The sequence below is a fragment of the Urocitellus parryii genome, unplaced genomic scaffold (genome assembly GCF_045843805.1).
Source record: "Urocitellus parryii isolate mUroPar1 unplaced genomic scaffold, mUroPar1.hap1 Scaffold_71, whole genome shotgun sequence".
Taxonomy (NCBI): domain Eukaryota; kingdom Metazoa; phylum Chordata; class Mammalia; order Rodentia; family Sciuridae; genus Urocitellus; species Urocitellus parryii.
In genome coordinates, this window is record NW_027554142.1 from 1,068,085 (window position 1) to 1,087,880 (window position 19,796).

A 19,796-nucleotide genomic window follows, 5' to 3' on the forward strand; every position below is an offset into this window, starting at 1 on the left:
TCTTACATGCACTTCTTCTGTGATGCCATCTGCCATTAGTCCCTCACCAGAGGTTAAACTGATGGGGCTGTCCCATCTTGAATTTTCAAGTTCTAAAACTGTGAACTCAATAAACCTCTTTGCTTTATAAGTATCTGGGTCCATGTATCTAGTTATAAATACAACCTACTATAGTGTTATTGTTTCTGCCTTATCCCAAGACTATTCAACATACTAATAGCTGAACTATGCATAGAAAGCATTTAACAGCTGGGCCTAATGTAAATGAGAGAAACTGCATCCACTTCTTTCCTCATTTACTCTCTGATGTTAGTAGAGAACATCCTCCTAAGGCTTCCTTGCAAAGAGATGAAAAGAGCGTTGGAGTTTTTGAAAATGCACATCTAACTGGGCACAGTGGTGCATACTTATAATCCAGCAACTCAGGAGGCTGAGGCGGGTGGAATGCCAGTTCAAGGTCAGTCTGGGCAATTCAGTGAGACCCTGTCTCAAAAATAAAATAAAAAAAGGCTGGGGGATGTGGCTTAGAAGTAAAACAACCTGATTCAATCCCCAGAATCAATCAATCATCAATCTCTCTCTCTCTCTCTCTCTCTCTCTCTCTCTCTCTCTCTCTCTCTCTCTCTCTCTCTCACACACACACACACACACACACACACACACACAAAGGAAGAAAGAAAGCAAAGAAAATTCACAACTAAACCTGTATCTAATGTACTATTTTACTTAAATGATGAAAACATTCTGAGTTTGAAATTCATTTTCCTTGGAATTTGAAACATCTGTCCATTTTCATATAGTTTTAGTGTTTCTTTTGCTTTTGAAAAAGTCCATGGTAAATCTGTTCTTTGATCAGGATGCAGCATTTTTCCTTCTGTTAAGGTTACTTCTACTTATGGAGGCATTTTGTTTTATTTTTTTTTTTTGAGAAAGGGTCTCACTACATTGCTCATGCTGGTCTTAAACTCTCCAGCTTAAGTCATCCTCCTGCCTCAGCCTCTCAATTAATCATGATCACAGGAGCATGACTGGCATGAGTCAAATGCCAAAGGCTGCAGCTCACTAACTGGCTCTGGAGCTCCTCGGTACAAATCCATTCCAGGCAGCTGCATCCTTTTCTTTAGAATTGCCTAAAGTCTAGTCCACATCCTCACTTGTTTGCTGAAGTTTGGGTCATTTTCTTCTTTTGGGACTGCTATTGCTATGAAGATGACCTTCTTTGGCTAGAGTGTCAGGGAGGTTGGACCTTCTCTAAATTCTTAACTTCAGAAACATATTTCTCCTCCCTTCCCCAAAACACTGCTTTCTTCCCCAACGTACCTCTCCAGAATGAGCCATGAAAGACCACTAGCAAAGTCCCTGCTGCCTGGCAGCTCAAATGTACTTTGGTGGCAATGAGCATCATTCCACACTTTCCTGACTCTGAGTTGCTTATTTGTTGGGGAAAAAAAGAAAAAAAAAACACATATAAAACAGAATCTCAGAAACCTCCAGTGCAAGCTCTTACAGGACTTTAGCCTAACTGCAACTTCTTCACCCCTGTTTCCCTTCTTGCATGCCACTCCCATTTTGAATGACTGGCCCTTCTCATGGCCTTTGCCAGTGCCATCCATTGCTAACTTTGGTGGTACTAAAGCATACCACAGGGGTATTTCCAGATCCTGGAACAGGGCTGTACATATGGATGACTCACATAAATTTTTTAGAGTTGTTTGTTAATTTTATTTGTTTTTTTGAGAGGAAAGTAATTGATCAGAGCCATGCCTGGGTTCTAATTTCAGTTGATAGCTGCAGAAAGTAGATTGAGAAACTTGAGAATTTGACTGGCCATGTGGATCTGTTTTCAAAGCCCAATCTAAAGGAAAATTCATTCCTGTTTCCTGGAGATGAAATGAAAGGATGTGAGGGAGGGGTACCTGCTCACTGAATTTGTGGTGTTAGTTTCTCCACCTTGGGAACTTCTGGAAATACTCTGATCACAAAGAGTTGAAAGAAACAGAGAAAGAAAGAAAAGGCCTGACAAAACACCCGAGCTCCAACCGAACTGGGTGAATTCTAGAAGAAGAATCTATCCCTTCTCCCAACCCTGGCCCTGGGCACAGCTACCTGCACAGTCAGCCTGGACCCCAGCAGGTGGGATGGGGAGGGCTTCTTAAGAGCCACAATCCTAAAACATGGCTTCTGTATGAGATGCAAGCAGAACCTTAGAAACCTACTGGAAGAGGCATGTGCTAAAACAACACATTTCCCAGGGGCCAAGCTAGAGCCTCTGGGCTACCAGCCCAGTTCCTGGAAGGATGCTCTAAGGACCCTGCTGCAAGAGCAGAGGAGCTTAATCCAGGTATACACCAAGGAGAAGCCAAGTGGGTGCTGGGAACGAATGCCTGAGCCTGCTCCCAGAGAGAAGCGGACACCTACTATCTGCCGGACCCCTACTCCCTGCCCTGCAGAGCAGCAGGAGCAGGACCTGGACCAAGAGTCCCTGCCTTCACATGCTTTGAAAAGAAGCAAAACTGTGGCTTCTAGCATTAATTCTCCCACTCTTCCACAGTCCACCCTGAAGTCCTGTGCTTTAAGAGGAAGTAAAGCCATCAGTGGGGGTGGGATGGAGCACACAGGTGCCCTATTGCCACTCTTGACTTCTGACAATAGTGGCTCATGACAGAAACCAAAAGTGAAAAACCCTAAAATGTCCAGCTGTTCTCTGAGTGTCAGAAATGACCAGCTACCTTCCTGCGAAGGCCTGATGACTTACCTCCCTCAGGATCAGGGAGGGCTAGGAGGAGACAAAGGCCTCTCTTCAGTCACACTCAGGCTGGACAGTGCAGATCTGATAGGAGGTGAAGTCCCCAAACCTCCCCAGTGCAGCAGACACAGTGGACCTGAGCCAAGGGCCATGCACCACCAGGGACTCCTGAGCCTGCAGCCACATCTTGTGACCCCGTTTCTGCCCAGACTTTTGCTTGCTTCAAGTACATAACTGTCTCCTCCCAAGTTCCTAGGTGCCTTCAAAGAGGCCTTGGCAAAGTGCTTCTTTCCCTCAAAACGAGCCTAGAAAATATTTAAAAGGAAATTAGATCTGCTTTACTATATAAAGTCTCTGGGAGAGTACATGTCATGAGAGGTCCCGAGCAGTACCCTACAGAGCCCAAGGGCTAGAGTTACACTCTCATGATTCTAGCCAGTCTGGCTACATGCTAGCTGAGTCACCTGGGCAAAGCACTGACCTTGCTGGGCCCCCGAGTTCTTATCAGTAGAACAGATAAAAGCAACTTACAAAAAAAAAAAGATATAACACCCCCCCCTGCCAAAAAATAAAAAATAAAAACACTTAAAATAGTACCTAGTGCACAGGCAGTACTCAATTAATCTTAGCTTAAAAAGAAATTCTGAGCCAGGCACACACCTATAACCCCAGCTGTGCTGGGGACGCTGAGGCAGGAGGATCACAAGTTCAAAGCCAGCCTCAGCAATTTAGAGAGGTGCTAAACAACTCAGTGAGACTCTGTCTCTAATAAAATACAAAATAGGACTAGGGATGTGGCTCAGTGTGAAGTGCCCCTAAATTCAATCCCCAGTAACTCCCCCAAAAAAGAAAAAAAAATCTGCAAGTATTTAATAAAATAGTTCTTTTTTCATTGTTTTTGTTGTTGTCGTATAGTCTTTTTTTTTTTTTTTCAAACAGATCCTGATTTGTTACCCAGGCTGATCTTGAACTCTTAGGTTCAAGACAGCCTCCAGCTTTAGCCATGTAGCTGGTATGACAGGCCAGCATCACCACTCCCAACCCAGTTCCTAAATTTTTAACTTGGCTGTACATGTGCAGGTCTATCATAAAACTTAAAAAAAAAAAAAGCAAATTCTTCTCAAAGACAAAAGGAACACATGGGACTCGTGGAACATGCCTGGAGTTGGGCAGGAGGCCCCCAGGCCCACGCCAGCACTCACTAAGCTGACAGGAGCTGCGTGCTGAGTTCTCCCTCCGCCGATCTACTTCACTTGGACATGTTCAGGTGTATGTTTTGGCTCCTCCACCCCAACGTGAGCTCCCCAAGCAAGGGACAGTAGGTTGGCCTTCTGGTGCACCTCTGAACTCTCTGAGAAAGGGACAGTGCATTGGCCTCTGGTGCACCTCTGAGCTCCCCGAGCAGGGGACAGTGCATTGGGCATTGTGCCAATGAGCCTGGACTCATGCTGCCTGGTCCCACCAAAGCAGCTGTCTGTGAGCCTTCCTCCCCCTGTGCCAGCCTCTGGGGAGGCAGCAACCCTTCCTGGAAAGAGGGACTCCTTGGGGAGAACCTCCCCAGCAGGCATGAGCATAAAGGTGGGTGTCAGGACACAGGAAGCCGGTCATTTCTGACACTCAGAGAACAGCTGGACATTTTAGGGATTTTCTGTCACTGCAGCACTGTGGATGGTCTTTACAAAACCCCCTGCCTGGGCTCCCCTCACCCAAGTTAAAACCAACAGGGCAACACAGTCACTCTGCGGGGGTAGAGGGTACTAGAGACGCTCAGAGGGGTAGGGCAGTCTCACCAACTAACACAAACTGCCGGGCTCCCCAGTGGCTCCCACCTAGAATCAAAGACTGAACCTGCAAGCTGTGGGGACAGCCTCTGCCCACTGTGGAGCAAAGCCCACACTCATACTTCTCACAACCTAAGCCACTCTCAGCGGATGGCTGGCAAGGGAAGGACCAAGAGGTCTCTGCAGGATGGTCCCACAAGAGGGAGCTGGATGATTGACTCAGCTCCTGGTGCACTTGGTATGTGGGGAAAGCACTGCTATCCCTGTCACCTACATCCCAGTGCACATCCCCATGCTGTGCCAGCCTACAGAATAGGCATCCTAAACCACCAAGACTGCTCACTTTCCCACACTCTGATCAGGACATGGGATCAACAGGCTGCCACTGAAAGAATTCCCCACGCAAAGACACTTCACCGGGAGAATTCCAATTTTATTGCAAAAAGCTGTGTGCTTATATAGAACTAAAGGGGAGATGGTAGGGCTTAGACAAATGGCAGGACACCCGTTTATTGGCAAGTTCTTCCAGATATCAGTTCCCGCGCCCAGGAATTAGTTCTCATTGGGGCTAAGGTTCCCGCTAGCGAGGTTTAAAATTGGGGCCAGTGGGAGAATTCACAAGGGCGGGAACTTTTCGCGCCACTGCAGAGAAGAAGAAGGTAGGAAGAAGAAGTCCTTAGACGCCATGTTGGGGTTTCTCTCTGGGGTACGGCTGCTGTTTACACTTTTCCCAACAGCCACGGATTCTTCCAGCTCTTCAAATAAGAACAACAACTCCTTCCCACCCCTGGGACCTGGTCTCCCACCATCCTCTTCTCCCTGCTCCCTGTTCTAATCACACACCAGCTTCACCACCCTTCCCTGACTGAGCCTCTGCTGTTGCTGTCCACTCTGCACAAACCTTTGCACCAGGCCCACCACCACCTCCTGATGGAGATGGCTAGCCCAACAGACTCCTGGGTGTGACCCATCTTCCCAGCGATGATGTCTGCCTGCCTATTCACTCCCATGTCCCCAGCACCCAGCACCCAGGCTGAGCAGGCTCCAAATGTATACTTCTTTGAATGAAAATTTAATAAAAGAATTTTCAGCAGATTTCCAACAAGAGCCATTAAAATCCAAATATGATACCTCCTATCAAACCGAGTACCCTATCAAGGAATTTCCATCTGGTCTCCTGTTGGGATTCCTAATAAGGAAGTGAGTCACTTTGGAATTCACACTGTTCTTTGATCTGCAAGACCTCAAGCAAAATTTCAAAATACAAACTTCTTTCTGTGTATTCCGTGTGGGGTATAATTTGTGCTGCATGTATTTAAACAGACTCCCTTATGTAGTCTCCAAACTGCAGGGGCAGGGGCAGTCTGGCGTGTGCCTCATTTAACCCTAACGGATCTTGCCAGGAGAGGACTGCAATATAAACCTGCTCATCCATGTCTACCTGTTGTTCTGAGCGCAGGGGCTCTGCCCTGAAGGGAACTGCTATTAGCTGAAAGGCACTTTCCGGTATGTGGCGGAAATAGGGAGGGCAGAGATGCTGGGAGGGGAAGGTCACACCTGTCAAAACAGCAGCCCCTGGTAATTTCCAGAGAAAAGGGAACAGGAGGGAACTACCCAGCAGGATGATAAGAGATTCATTTACCAGCAATCTGGGAAAATACATCTGATCCCTGAAAGCATTATTTTGAAAAGCAATTTTCACAGAGATTTAATTTATGACAGGAAAAATAAAATAAATAAATAAATAAAAAAGGACAGCAGCACTTAAAATAGCCCAGGAATCCATTCCGATGCCAGTTAGATCAACAAATCCACTAACATAAGATTATTTTCTAACGTACCTGGAAAAAAACTGGAGCTCACATATTATCAGGCTTAACACAGCACAGGAAATCATTTTCTACTATGAGATCAAGGGTTGTATCAAAACAGTAAACAAATCACAGCCATACCAGCGAACAACAAGAGGAAAAATCAACTTTTAAAAAATGGTAATAATAATAAAAATAATAGCCGTACCCTCCACCTCTTTTCTTATCCAGTGACAATGTCAAAGGTTCGGGTGAAGCTACATGTTCAAAGCCTGTTTTTAATGCCCACCTGTTGTGTTGTCAAAAGAAATGGGCATCGACCTGCCTGTCCTTATCCCTCAGGGCTTTTGCAGGCAAAAATGGACACCCCTTCAATTTTGCCCAGACTAATGGATGTGGATTGCTCTAGAAGAAAAACAGAACCCAGAGTTGGCACACATTTGGCAGTGAGACACACTTCCCAGCTGGGGAGGGCGAGACGGCAGGGAGAAGGCAGCCACAGGGGCTCCAGTGGGGTTCCCTAGAGATGGGGGCCATGGTGCCTGCACAGAACTGGGGAGGGCTCTAATGGGGAGGGGACAGAATCCGAGGACAACAAAACCTGGCTGGAGTCCTGGCTCTGGTGTCACCTGGATGGCTGTGAGCAAGGCACTCGCCTTCTTATACCACACAGAGCCCTGATGCCCACTCCCCCCCCCCAAGTGTGGGCTGATGTGCCCTGTGCCGGCACAGAGGGCAGCAGAGGCTGTGCTTATTCTTTTCATTTTTTAAAATATTTGTAGTTGTAAATGGACATAATACCTTTATTTTGTTCACTTAGTTTTTTTATGTGGTGCTGGGGATAGAACCCAGGGCCTCACACATGTTAGGCAAATACTCTACCACTGAGCCCCAGGTATTCAGGTGTTTATCTCCAAAGGCCCAAAGGGACATAGGCATGTTTTGATTCTCCCTTCACTTGCCCGGTCATGCCCCTCCAGCCCTCCATTCCCACCCCCTCTACCCACCCCACACCACTTCTCTCTGCAAAATACCAGCTGACATGCACAAGGCCCTGGCTTTGACCTCTAGCATCCCAGAGGGAAAAAATAAACACCACTTTGGAAATTCAGATCCACAGTGAGAAATCAAGGTGTCTTTAGATCCTGTAAGAACCATGATTTGTTCTCTCCTCAGAAGCCACCAAGGTACTTGGTCCTTCCAACAAATTAAGGCCGCTTGGGGTGAAGATCTCACTTCACCTTGCAGCCTGCCATGGCCTCTGTCCCCAAGCTGGCATGTACTCTGCCCTCATCCTTCATGAGAACAAGGTGACTGTCACAGAGGATAAGATCAATACCCTTGTTGAGGCAGGTGGTGTAAATGTTGAATCTTTTTGGCCTGGTTTGTCTGCAAAGGCCCTGGCCAATGTCCACACTGGAGAGCTGCATTTGCATCATCAGGGCTGGTGAGGGCGCTGTAGCAGCAGGTGCTGTGTCAGCAGGTGGTCCTTCACCTCATCCCTCTGCCCCAGAGAAGAAAATGGAAACCAAGAATCCAAGTTTCAAGCATAAGCTTTGGTCTATTTAACAGCTCTTAACATTTTCAATAAAAAGTTGAACTTTGCTCTTTGCTAATTTAAAAAAAAAGGAAAGAAAGAAAAAAATAGCACCATGGACTGGAGAGTCTATAACATTAATCCATGAATGATTTCTAACCTTCTTAAAACAGGCCCAAGAAGATTTGTGGATGACACACTCATCAATACTCATAAAACTCTCAGCATTATTCATGCACCCTGTCACCCACATCATGCATGTCCTGTCTCCCCACATCCCACATCCCACACCTCCCCCTGCTTGCATTCCACCTTCGTACCAAATTCCCTTCAACTCTGGGTTCTGCAGTTTTCCCAGGTTAACTAGTTCTCACACACGAACAGCCTAGGAGGCTTATTCTATCTAGGTCATTTTATCAGTAAAAACACGTATTAAAACTTCATCAAAAAGTTTCGTCTCCTAAGCCCCCTGGAGAAGACTGAGCCATCAAAGACAGAGTTCAGAAAATGAAATAAAGAAAGTAAATCCAACTTACACAAGGCTCGCAAAATCAGTTATCTAGTTTTTGGCATGCAGCTAGATAACATTCTGGACATACTTCAATTTCATTCATCTGTAAAACAAAAATACATTAGAATATGTCAACCAGGAGCCTCACATCTGGGAGGCCTTCATAAATTCTTGATGGTTTTTTTTAAGTGTTTATGCTTTTATTTGAATGTTTTGGGGTGATTTGGCTCTTTGCTGGATTTGGTTTTTAAGACAGAGTTCTTGCTGTGTTGCCCAGGCTGTCCCTGAACCCTGGGCTCAAGGAATCCTCCCACCCCTGAGGAGATGGGACTGCAGGCTCATAGTTTGCTTAATGATTTTAATGATTTGGGACACAGTGGGAACACCTTGGAAATAGATCCAACCTTGGCACCACCATCACATTCTGGACCAAGGACGCCCCAGGTATCCAGCCCAGACTCTCGCCCCACAACAGCGCATTCCCCACGCGGGACCCAGAGCCACAGAAATCTCAACTTGCTTCAAACGCTTCCAGAGACTTCCCTGCACTGGGTCTGCAGGCAGGTTCCTCACCCCTCCCCCGCCCCAGGAACTTGGCAAGGTCTGTGGCATTTTGGATTGTCACACTTGGGGGGGGTGCTGCTCCCTTGACCAAGAGTTCCCGGGCCCCCAATACCAGTCATGCCAATTTGAGAAACTAACAATGAAACCTAAATGCCTGAAGCACCTCAAGGTCACGTGCACCCTGGACTCAGCTCCCCTGGTACCAGTGCCACTCTCCAAGCCCTTCTGGCTGCTCTGTCCCCCAACACATCATGTTCCACTTCCATTTCTAATCACACCATCCCTACTTTATTTCCAGTGACAACAAACCAAAAATCCAACTCCTTTCCTGCAGAAGACAGCACACTTTTTGAGTAACTTCCGGACTCAGAATATACAGCCAGGAAGCTCCTTGATCCAACTTCACTGCCACCATTTCCTAGCTTCATATTCCCTGATCCTCCCCTCTTCTTTGTAAGGAAAAGGGTGCCATCGGTTCCCAACCCCAGGGTTAATAAAAAACACGGAATGAGCCAGATGACACAGTATCCACACAAGTGAACAGCTGTCGAAGACTTGGGGACTGGTGGCCTTCTGAGTGCTCGCTGAGGATCGACTCAACAATGCCCAATGAGGGGAGATTTTTCTTATCACCATTTTTCAGGAGGAGAAAATGAGGCCCAGAGAAGTTGAGGAACCTGTCCAAGGGCCCAGCACCAAGGTGGCAGGGTCAGGAAGTAAACCCAGGCAACTAGGCTCCAAAGCCCTGAAGCTCCCCCACTGCATGGTGAGCTGCTGCTACTGTCTCCCACGTTAGCAGTCCCGATTTTCTCTTTATCACCTATCACCATGCCAGGGGCCACTTACTGAAAACCGGTTGACTTAATAGGTGACCAAAGACATAAGTGAATGAAGAGAGGGGGCATCTCCTCCCACTCTACTCAGCTGCTTGGCTCTTCCAGAGGCACAAGGCATACAGCCACCTGTCATCCAACAAAGGCAAACTGGTGACCATAGTGAGGGAAGACCACCACTGAGCTGCTGTGTGAGGTGTAACAGCTCTTCTGGAAGACAACCAGGAAGCATCTACCTAGCCCTCTGCCGTGTTCACATCCTCCGACCTGGTCACAGTGTATCTAAACATTGTGCAAAGTGACCACCAGAAGCAGGTGGGGCACTCCAAGATGGTGGGGCAATGGCTTGCATCATCACCTTAGGTAAAGTGCTGTCACAAATAAGTTCCACTCAAATGACAAAAAATGTCCGTGGATACTATGCAGCCATGAAAAATTCAGTTCTTCCCATTGTTCAATCACCCAGAAAATAGAAAGTACTCAAACTTCAGGTGAAAAGGCAGTTTAGAAAATCTTACTTTCTCACTCTGTGGACATGCACAGAAGCATGTGCCTCATGGATGCTCCCCAGCCATCCCAGGCAGGTCCGCTTAGGAAGGAAGGGACAGACGCACAAAGATGGGTCTGTTTCTATTCTTACAAAGGGATCTGGTAAAGAATGCCACTCCCTGTCACTCTGGTTGCCATCTTGTCCCACCACACCGAGTCTCAGAGCTCACAGACCCAACAGGTCCAGCATAGCCTGTGGGGGTCCATAGGACAGCTTCTCCAGGACACCCTGGCCACCCTACGGAACCTTTCACACAAGCCTCATCTTCAGGAGGACAGAAAGGACACTGACTCCAAGCCACAGGCTGTGCAGCCAGGGCCAGACACAGCAAGCTCTAGTGACAACCAGGAAAAGAGCTCAGAACCCTGGCGGTGGCCAGAACCTCAGGGAGAAAACCAAAGAGGAGCATCTTCTCCCTGAGGCCACCGGGAGGCAAAGGTGCTCATCACACCATGGCCCCTCTCTTGTCGCCTTCACTTCCTTCAAGATACAGGGACGTGGTCGGCCCCTCAACCAAGCCCACTGTGGCCATGGTTCCCCACCTTGCCTTCAGATCCCAGCACCCTGCTCTGGACGGGTTTACAGGTTGGCAGGAAACACATACCTCGTGTTCACAGATTTTGATGACTATTTTTGCTATTTGCGTGAATTTGTGATTTCCTAGGGGAATGAGAAAATAGGATTAATTCTACTGGAAACACTGTAACACCCCGCCTTGCAGTTAGATGTCCCCTGACAACATTTAGCTCGCTTTCCTCCAGCAGCTGACCAAAGTTTCTGCTTTCAAATGTCAGTTCCAATTATCTGCCCTTCAAGACCAACCAGTCTTTGATGCCTCAAGGTCATTTCCAAAACCAAGCAACTGGTATGGCTTTCCCCAGATCATGGATTAATATCTGAAAAAGGTTTTATCTTCTACAGGCTCAAAAGTCCCAGAGAGGAACCTTACTGTACCCGTCACCCCAGACTGCAGCAACCCAAGAAGGCAGCCGGGACGTCACCACATGGCTGGGCCAGGGGCTTCCAAAGAGTCCTCCAGGAGTCCCAGCAACAAGCAGGGAAGAGCATTCAAGCTCAATTATCAACTAAGGCAAGGTCAGGTTCTTCCACCAGGACACTCATAACAAAGCGGAGACCTGGACAGGTCTAACCCAAATCCTCACCTTTGCTCTAAAGCAGGGGATGAAATGGTTAAAAAAGTCATGTTTTCTTTGACCCTTCGAATATTTTCAGAAGTTTGACATTTGTTGACAAAGAGATTTCTCTCTCACACACACACACACACACACACACACACGTGACCTAGATATTCAACTCCTTAGGTCTGATGACCCTGTAACCAACAATCCCCAGGAGCTACCAACAGCAGCCTCTCCAAACAACCAGAAGTCCCTGCTCCCCTCGCCTCACTGGCCATCCCTGTGGCTGCTAGTCTTCTCCTTCACTCTTACCCCACTCACTCTCTCACATGCTCGATGGGCCTCTCTGTGCTCACCGCCCAGTGCCTCCCCTATCTCCTGGCCCTGTGGCTAAGGAGTTGACAATGCAGTATGCGGGCTCCTGCTAAGGGAGCTCCCCTGGAATGCTGGCTGAGGGTCTGCACTGGGCCACTCTTTCACAGGGAACAACAGTCAGACCCACCCTTGGAGGAGTCACCTCCGGGTGCAGAGATCAAGCACATACAAACAGCACCACTCGGGAATCGTGGTGATGCAGCCAGGCCAGTAGAGAGCCCAGGTCAGAGACCTCCAATGGCCTGGGGCCTCAGGAAAGGAGTCTTAGAGGCCAAGAGGCTGAGTCACAGGGAAGGCCAGGGAGGTAGAGGCAGGTGGAGGGTCAGCAGCAGGCACCACCGAGCACAAGCACAAGCTGACCTGCAGACCAGGGCACCAGGTGGGCAGGACAGGGAGACCTGCCCAGCCAGAGGCAGACAGAAAAGAAACTTAAGGAAGGTGCCCAGAGGAAAATCAGTGGAAATTCTCCTCAGTTCTGGCCAGAAGGCTCCATCCTCCAAATCCATGAACACAACCGTCAGCACTAGATCCAGCACATCAAGGACACCGGCAGTGAGCCACAGAGTGCAACAGCCCAGCTTCTGAGTGAACAGTCAGCGGGTTTCACCCTAACACACAAATCACTGTGAAGTTCATGAAATGATGACTCAGTTCCTGGCCATGGGGAAAAGGCAAATCAAAACCCCTGGCGACATAGGAGACATTTCACGTCACCCAAGAATGGCCATGTCAAAAAGCTAGGCAGGGCCAGGATGTGGGGCAGCTGGACAGCACATGCCCACCCGTGGAGCACACTGACATGAGCCCTGTGCACACACACTTGGACAAGAGTTCTCCTGAAGCTAAGATGACCCACTCGATGGTCCAGCACCAGACATCCAAGAGCCACAGGCACACCTGCCCAGACCATGGGCAACACAGGAGTCCCAGCAGCTTCCTCCACAACAACCCAAAGATGGAACTCCAAGACAGAGACCTCAGGATCATCCATCATTAACCAGGGGAAGGGACCGAGCGCGGCATGCTGATCAGGTGAAAGATCACCTGGCAACAACAAAAGCATGATCCTCGGTCATGCCAAATCCCAACACAAGGTGTGTGCCCTGAAACTGAGAGCACCCCCAACCTGCCCATCTGGAACTCTAGGCCACGGAGGGAGAGCGGAGCTCCAGCAGAAACAGGAGATGGACTGAAAAGCCTCCACCTGACCTGAGGTGTGGACCTGCAACCGTCCAAGTCACTGAAAGTGCTCAAGTCACTGAACGTGCTCATGAACCTGTGCATTTCTCTGACATTTCCACCTTTCAATTACGGAGTTTTGAGATGACAGTCAGAGCGCAAACCGCACATCATGGAGCAGTGGACATCAGCTCATGCCTTACCATGCAGGTCGCACTGGCCTCGTTCACATGCCACGGCCATGTGCACACAGTGTCCTTGGTCACCTGAAGCCTGATGCTCCACTCTGCAGCCCGGCTCTTTGCGAGGGGCAGCAGAGTGCACACCAGGCACGGGGTGCCCTCTCTAAGCACCACTCGCCCACTCACACCCCATTATAAATGATGAAGTTGTGCAAGATCCACTTGGCATCAGCTAGGAAGGCCTCTGTGCAGCCGTACATTTTCTTTTTAGTGTTCTAAGAAGAGAAGCCACTGGGCACAGAAAGCAGTGGCTCCATACCCAGCAGAACCACTTGCTCCTCACCCCATCTTCTCACCACCACTCACCAAATTGATTAAGGCTCATCCACTCATTTCTCATGATCCTGGGAGATCTATGACCCAATTTTAAAAAATTCACCACTGAATTCATCACAAGAACTTGAATTTTGTCATCTTAACGCAGCTGTCATTTGTTAAAAGGTTCCTTCCTAGAAGAGGTTGATTTCTCTCTTTGTATTTATTATAAAGACAGGTCTCACATGAGCCTCCTGAAAACTCAAGGAAGTACACATCACCATCCCCACTTCACACAACACTATGCCAACAGTATGAAAAATGTATCCTCTTCTTCTTTGGTGGGACTACTAGGGAAGAACCCAGGGGCACTCTACCACTCAGCCACATCCCCAGTCCTTCTTTTCATTTTTATATCATTTTGAGTCTGGGTCTTACTAAGTTGCTGAGGCTGGCCTTGAATTTGCAATCCTCCTACCTCAGCCTCCTGAGTCACTGGGATGTCAGGTGTGCACCAACACACCCAGCAATGTGTCCTCTTCATAGATACTTTTCATTACCCATATTGAGATCAGCACCATGGTGGTGTGCACAATCTAAAGTGTTACAAATATAATTTTCACCATGGAATTTTAGCATGAACTTGGAAAAACACCTTCAGGCATTAACAAAATAGCCTTATCGTCTGAGAAGCCAATTCTAAGAAACCACGTCCTTATTGCTAATCTGGAGGTTTCCTAGCGACTTAAATGTTCTCTTCTTCCTTCCTGCTGCTCTCATTAGCACCTCCAAAAGAAAGAGAAGAGGATATAAGGCTCAAATTGATCAAATTACTAATTCCTAGAAGTGTGGCTCTTTCAAGTAGAAGCTGGAATCACTCCCAGAAGAGCAGTGAGCACATCTCCCAGGACACCCTCATCCTCTGGAAGGACGTCACAGAGGAAACAAAGTGAGAGGACCAAGAGTTCTTCTCTCCAAATAAAACTGATCTAACTTGGAAGTGAGGAGCTGCCTTGGCATCTCCACATCCGGGGCCAAGACAGGAGGCTCTGAGACGGAGACCAACCTTTTCCAGTGTACAAAGGTCCATGGGGTGGATAATATATTCTGTGTAGTCGGGATACTGTTCCAAGGGAACGGGCTTCTGGAATGCATCTGTCTGTAAGAGAAAAGGTACATATGCACAGGCCAGGAAGACCATGCTCCAACCAACATGGGATTGAGAAGCTGAAGAGAACCTCTCCAAAACTGCCAGGAAGGAGGCCATAGGCAGCTCCACTGGCCACCATCCCAGGCTGCCTGGATGTTGATAATCCTGGGCCCAGATGAACTGTTTGGGGTTTTGTTATTTGCTTTACTATCAACATACACCCAAGTAGCAGGTTCTGTCCCCTTCCAGTGAGGCTGAGAGTCCCAACACACCAGGGGTCACTTTAGAGCTAGGCCACACCTAGAGGGACTCATCACCACCTAAAGATGACACATCAGAAAAAGTCTTTTGGGTGCCAACAGATGTTTCTGATACGATGGGAAATCTAGACAGTGAGGTTTTGTTCCTGTTTTCAGAGGTCAAATTGCCTTCAGTACAAGAAGTGTGCAAAAAGTCTTTACCTTCACCCATTTGCTTAAGCTCTAACTTGACTCAGCTCAAGATGGATGGGTAGGATTTATTTAGCAATTTTTTTTCTTTTTAAATCCAAAGATTTAATTAAATACCAAATTATACCCAAGCAAAGAATCGGGACAGATTTCCTTTTGCAATCACCTGTGTTCACTTCAATCCAGAATGAAAGTTTGACCACTGTAAATTTAGAAAATGCTCCAGAGCAGGGGTATGGCTCATGGGAAAGGCACTTGCCTAGCGTGTGCCAGGCCCTGAGTTCCAGAATGGAGATTTCAACAAAATCAGTGACCTTACACCAAACAGAGTGAGAAAGTAAAAGCTTTCTTCTATGTGTCCTTTGGTTTAAAACTTGACAGAGTTGACAAATCTAAACACTCCGTCTTTTTGTAAATAGTCATCAAGTTCAATCACTCCACAGTTAAAAAAAAAAAAAAAAAAGAAGTTAAAAGATTTTTTCTTATGGTTCCAAGGATTGAACCCAGGGCCTCACACATACTAGGCAAGCTCCTTCCCTGGCCCAAGATGTTTTTTTTTTTAACTAAACTAAAGCTACTAGCACAGTTTTGCTTCCATCAATTGAGATTTAATTCAAGAGGTAAATAGGTAACTAATTCAATATCTAATTGGCACATCTTAAATTTTTTCATCATAACAAATTTCAGAATATCTCAATGCAAAACTTTTATTTGTTTAAAGAAACAAAACCATAGTGGTCACTAAAAGCAGTGAGATACTCGGCTACTGCATATGCAGTTGACTTAGAAAGCAAATCATAAAGGAGGGACCCATCCTTAAGATTCTTTAGATTCATCTGGAGGGAGACAGAGTCATAATATGTCCATTGTATCATCATATTATTTTTGACAGAAGACATTCCTCTGCCATTTTCCTGAAAACTATCATAATAATAACAGACACACCTAGGGTATGGCAGGCACTCCCAGCAGGGTGCCATGTGAGGGCACAGCCAAGCCTGGCAGCCTTGCTGTCATACAGTTTCCAAAAGTAGGAAAGGCTGTTCAGCAGAACTCATTTCACAATTGACGGAACTAACCAGATTCTCACCCATTATGGAAATCCCCCTGGTTCCACACCAGACCTCAGTTATAAATAAACAGGGATGTCCTCCTCTCCCTGAAGCAGAATTCCATCCATGCTGAGGGAAGGAGCACACAGCCCTCAGGGTCAAGAGGCTGTGAAGTTCTACTTCTCAACCCATCAGGACTTTAAGGCCCCACTGACTACTGAACCTCTTGTTATTTCCTGACTAATCTCTTTGGGGACACGGAGAGCTCACTACAGAGAACTCACTGAATGGCACCGTACCTGATGTTTACTTGACAGATTTAAAATGGGAACACACAAGACAAGTCCAAAGAGCCCGGAGAGGGATCTGTAAAGCAAAGCTGACGAGCAATGCGGAAAGCTGCTAACAGAACTAAACGGAGTCTTATCTTCATTTACGCTTACATCGGCGGACCAATCCTCTTACCCCTGGCTGTTTCATTTTTTGAATGGCAAACTTGAGCAGGTAGGAGAGGTGTTCAATGGTGAGCATTGTCGTGGCTTTGCTCTGGGTCTCAATGCACTCTGCTACTGTAATCTTCTACGAGTCAAAAATCATACACACACATCTGGTTAGAAAAAAGAAAATCACAGAGCTACAGGTTTTTCTCCTTCTACTTTTTTCTTTTCTTTTCTTTTTTTTAACATACACATAAAAAGAGATTCCCATCTAAATGTGAATAGCTGTTTCCCTTGGCAAGGACTCCAATCTACCAGACCAAAATATACTGGATCTGTGGGAAGACATTAGAAAGCAACCAGCCCACTGACTACCTTACAAGGAAGTGTCTCCAGCTCAGACAGGCGACAGGATCTGGGGGGGGTTGGGGGAGATGGGAATCTGGAAAAGCATCCTTATCCCAACCTTGGTTCTCAAGGAGGGGATGTGAATGGGAAGGTCACCGATGCATTTGGGGGGGGATCTCCTCCCAAGATGATCTGTCATCAGCTGCTTATCTCGAGCCCCTTGAGACTCAGAGATATTGTGCAGGAACATGGCCCAGCACTGTCTGATGGCAAGAGACAGGGCTCCCTGCAGGAAGAACATGGGGGTGGGAGTGGACTAATAATTAATAGGACTCCATTGTTCATCAGCACTGATGTGAACTCACTTGGGATTCATGGGCACATTTCCAAAGGGCAGAATCTACCTGTCTGTCCACACAGGCAAGAGATGTCATTTCACATGGGAAAGTCCCATCAAAGAAGAGACAGAGAGAAATGATGGAAAGTGGATTCTACAATGGGACTGTGATATCATATCTTGGGGATTCAGAAGGCCCATGTCCCAGCAACAACAAAAATAGCATCTGCTCTTAAGTCATGCAATGTTCCTCAGCCATCTGTGAAAGGAGCGTGGATAATTTTTCTTGGATAATTTGGACTGTTTCTACTCTTCAGTTCTTTGGGAACTCTTAGATGTGTCTGGTTGGTTGTTGAGGAGAAGGACCACCCAAGGGTCACTAGGAAGTTAGAAAGGCTGCATGATGCACGCATCTCATCCCTGGGCTACCAGAGCCTGAATAGCAAGTCTTGCCAGCGCCAACCTTACCAGGCAACCCTGGAAGAATATCAGGCTGTGGACCGTGCACGCAGAAATCCTGATTGTCTGAATTGCAGTTTGTTGGTGGGCTCCACCCAAGGAGAACACTCGGGTTACATGCCCAACTGTCCCTCACTCCCTCACCCCCTGCTCCTACTTCCCGACTGGCACTGCCTGGAAGTGCTATATGAAGCCCTTATGAAGCCTTTGTTGCATAGGAACTGAGGAACGGAAGCTCACCCTGAGGCCAGGGTAAATCAGCTGGAGAATGAGGATAAAATCCTTTTGCTAGACAAAGAGATGCCAGAAGTGTCTTCCTCTTAGAGGACCACTACCTGTTCTGCAATGGGATGAAACAAGTGGGAACAGTCGCTTAGGACCAAAGAACACTGGTGGAGGGTCCAGGTCTCACTCTAGGTGTAGCAGAACAAGATATGGCTCCAAACACAGGCGGGCATGGGTGGGCTACACCCAGCCCATCTCTGTCTCCGTGGAAGAGTGACCAAGGGAACCAGCAGCCACCTTCCAGCCATTTCGGAGGCAGAGTGCCATCCCACGGTCTTCACCAGACCAACTCGATGCCTGATTGCTTTTCACATATTTTCTATTTTCCTCCTTTCCCTGCACAGAAGTAGCTGCAGGGACACTATCTGTGACTTGTTTTGTTTTCCACAGAAAACATCCAGGCAGCCCCTCCAGGGCTCCCCAGACACGTCTTCATGTGCAATCTTAGGCCAACGTGCCTTGGGATCCAAGAGACATTCTACACCAAATGACTTTCAGATGATTCTCTTCTTTTTAGCATTTGAAAGAGCCTCCTAGTCCCAGAGTGGTCAAGAACAGATGCCTCCTCAGAACCCTGTAAGTCCAGGGACTGGTTAGCTTCAAGCAGCTCTTGGCTACCCACGAAGTCTACGCTGCCTTCACTGTCCCCCTGCTCTGCCCAGGCCGCACCTTTGCCCAGAAGGTTCCCTCAGACGGCAGCAGGGCCCACCTCCATCAGGTACTTCTCAAATCTCAGGGGGGCCTTCCAGGCCTGGACATTTAAAATAGAACGCCCTGCGGCTCCTGAACTCCCTACTCCCCATCTTCAATTTGCACCTTTCTTCAAACTCATTATTTCTAACTTTATTTTCACTTTTGTCCTTTTCTGTTAAAAGGAAAGTGATCCATGCCTACTTTTCAGAGCACTATCCCATCTCTGTTAGAAATATTTGTTGTATGAAAGAAAGACTCAGATGGCACAGCCACCACCCAGAACACAGGGCCCAAACTGGGCATCCCAGGTTGGCGGTGGTTGCTGACCTCATGATGCAGCAGGGCACACCCAAGAGAAGCTGTACAAGAGTATTTCAGACCATGTGAACTGTTAACGGTTCAAAAGTTATCGTGTAAGACATGCATTCTAGAAGAAGAAAGGTAGTAGCAGATGTCGAAATGATTCAAAGACTGAAGAAGAACCTAGACAATATTCCATGTGATCATTTCTCCAAGAGCTGCAGGACCACAGCCAGGGGCAGATGCTGGACCAAAAGGGAGGTGGCCAGGACAGAGCTGGTGGGAGGCAAGAAATATCTTTTTTTCCCCTTATCTGGATTATTAGAAAGTTTGTAAGTCAAAGGAAGAGAAGAGAGAGGAAACGAAGCAGGTAATGTATTCATTCGTTGGGAACTAACCTCACATTCAGAACAAAACCAGTCCCCCTCTGGTTCCTATGTCAGTCTCAGACACTTAGCGTGATAAACCCAGGGACAGAGCTCACAGCAAAGGACTTGGCCTTCCCAGTGACAAACCCAGCAGTAGAAATCATTCCATTCATTCTGTGGTATAACATCAACAGGGTCTGTGGTGAGTGGCTGTTTCATATAGTAAAACGGACCATGTCTTAGTTATGACTGAAATGTAGGCAAGAAAGACAGGTTTGGTTTCAAAACAAATGTGCATTCTCAACAGGAATTTGAACAAGTACATCAATAACAACACAAGAAAATCACAGAATTTCATATCTGCTAAACAGTCGAGCTAGCTGCGGTTCCTCTAC

General features: G+C 47.3%; 1 pseudogene; it reads right to left on the minus strand.

Annotated features, from left to right (window-relative positions):
* The window catches only part of LOC144252951 (phosphatidylinositol 4,5-bisphosphate 3-kinase catalytic subunit delta isoform-like), a 34,081-nt pseudogene extending 19,404 nt beyond the window's left edge, over positions 1-14,677 (minus strand).
* Positions 14,678-19,796: the final 5,119 nt, after the last annotated feature.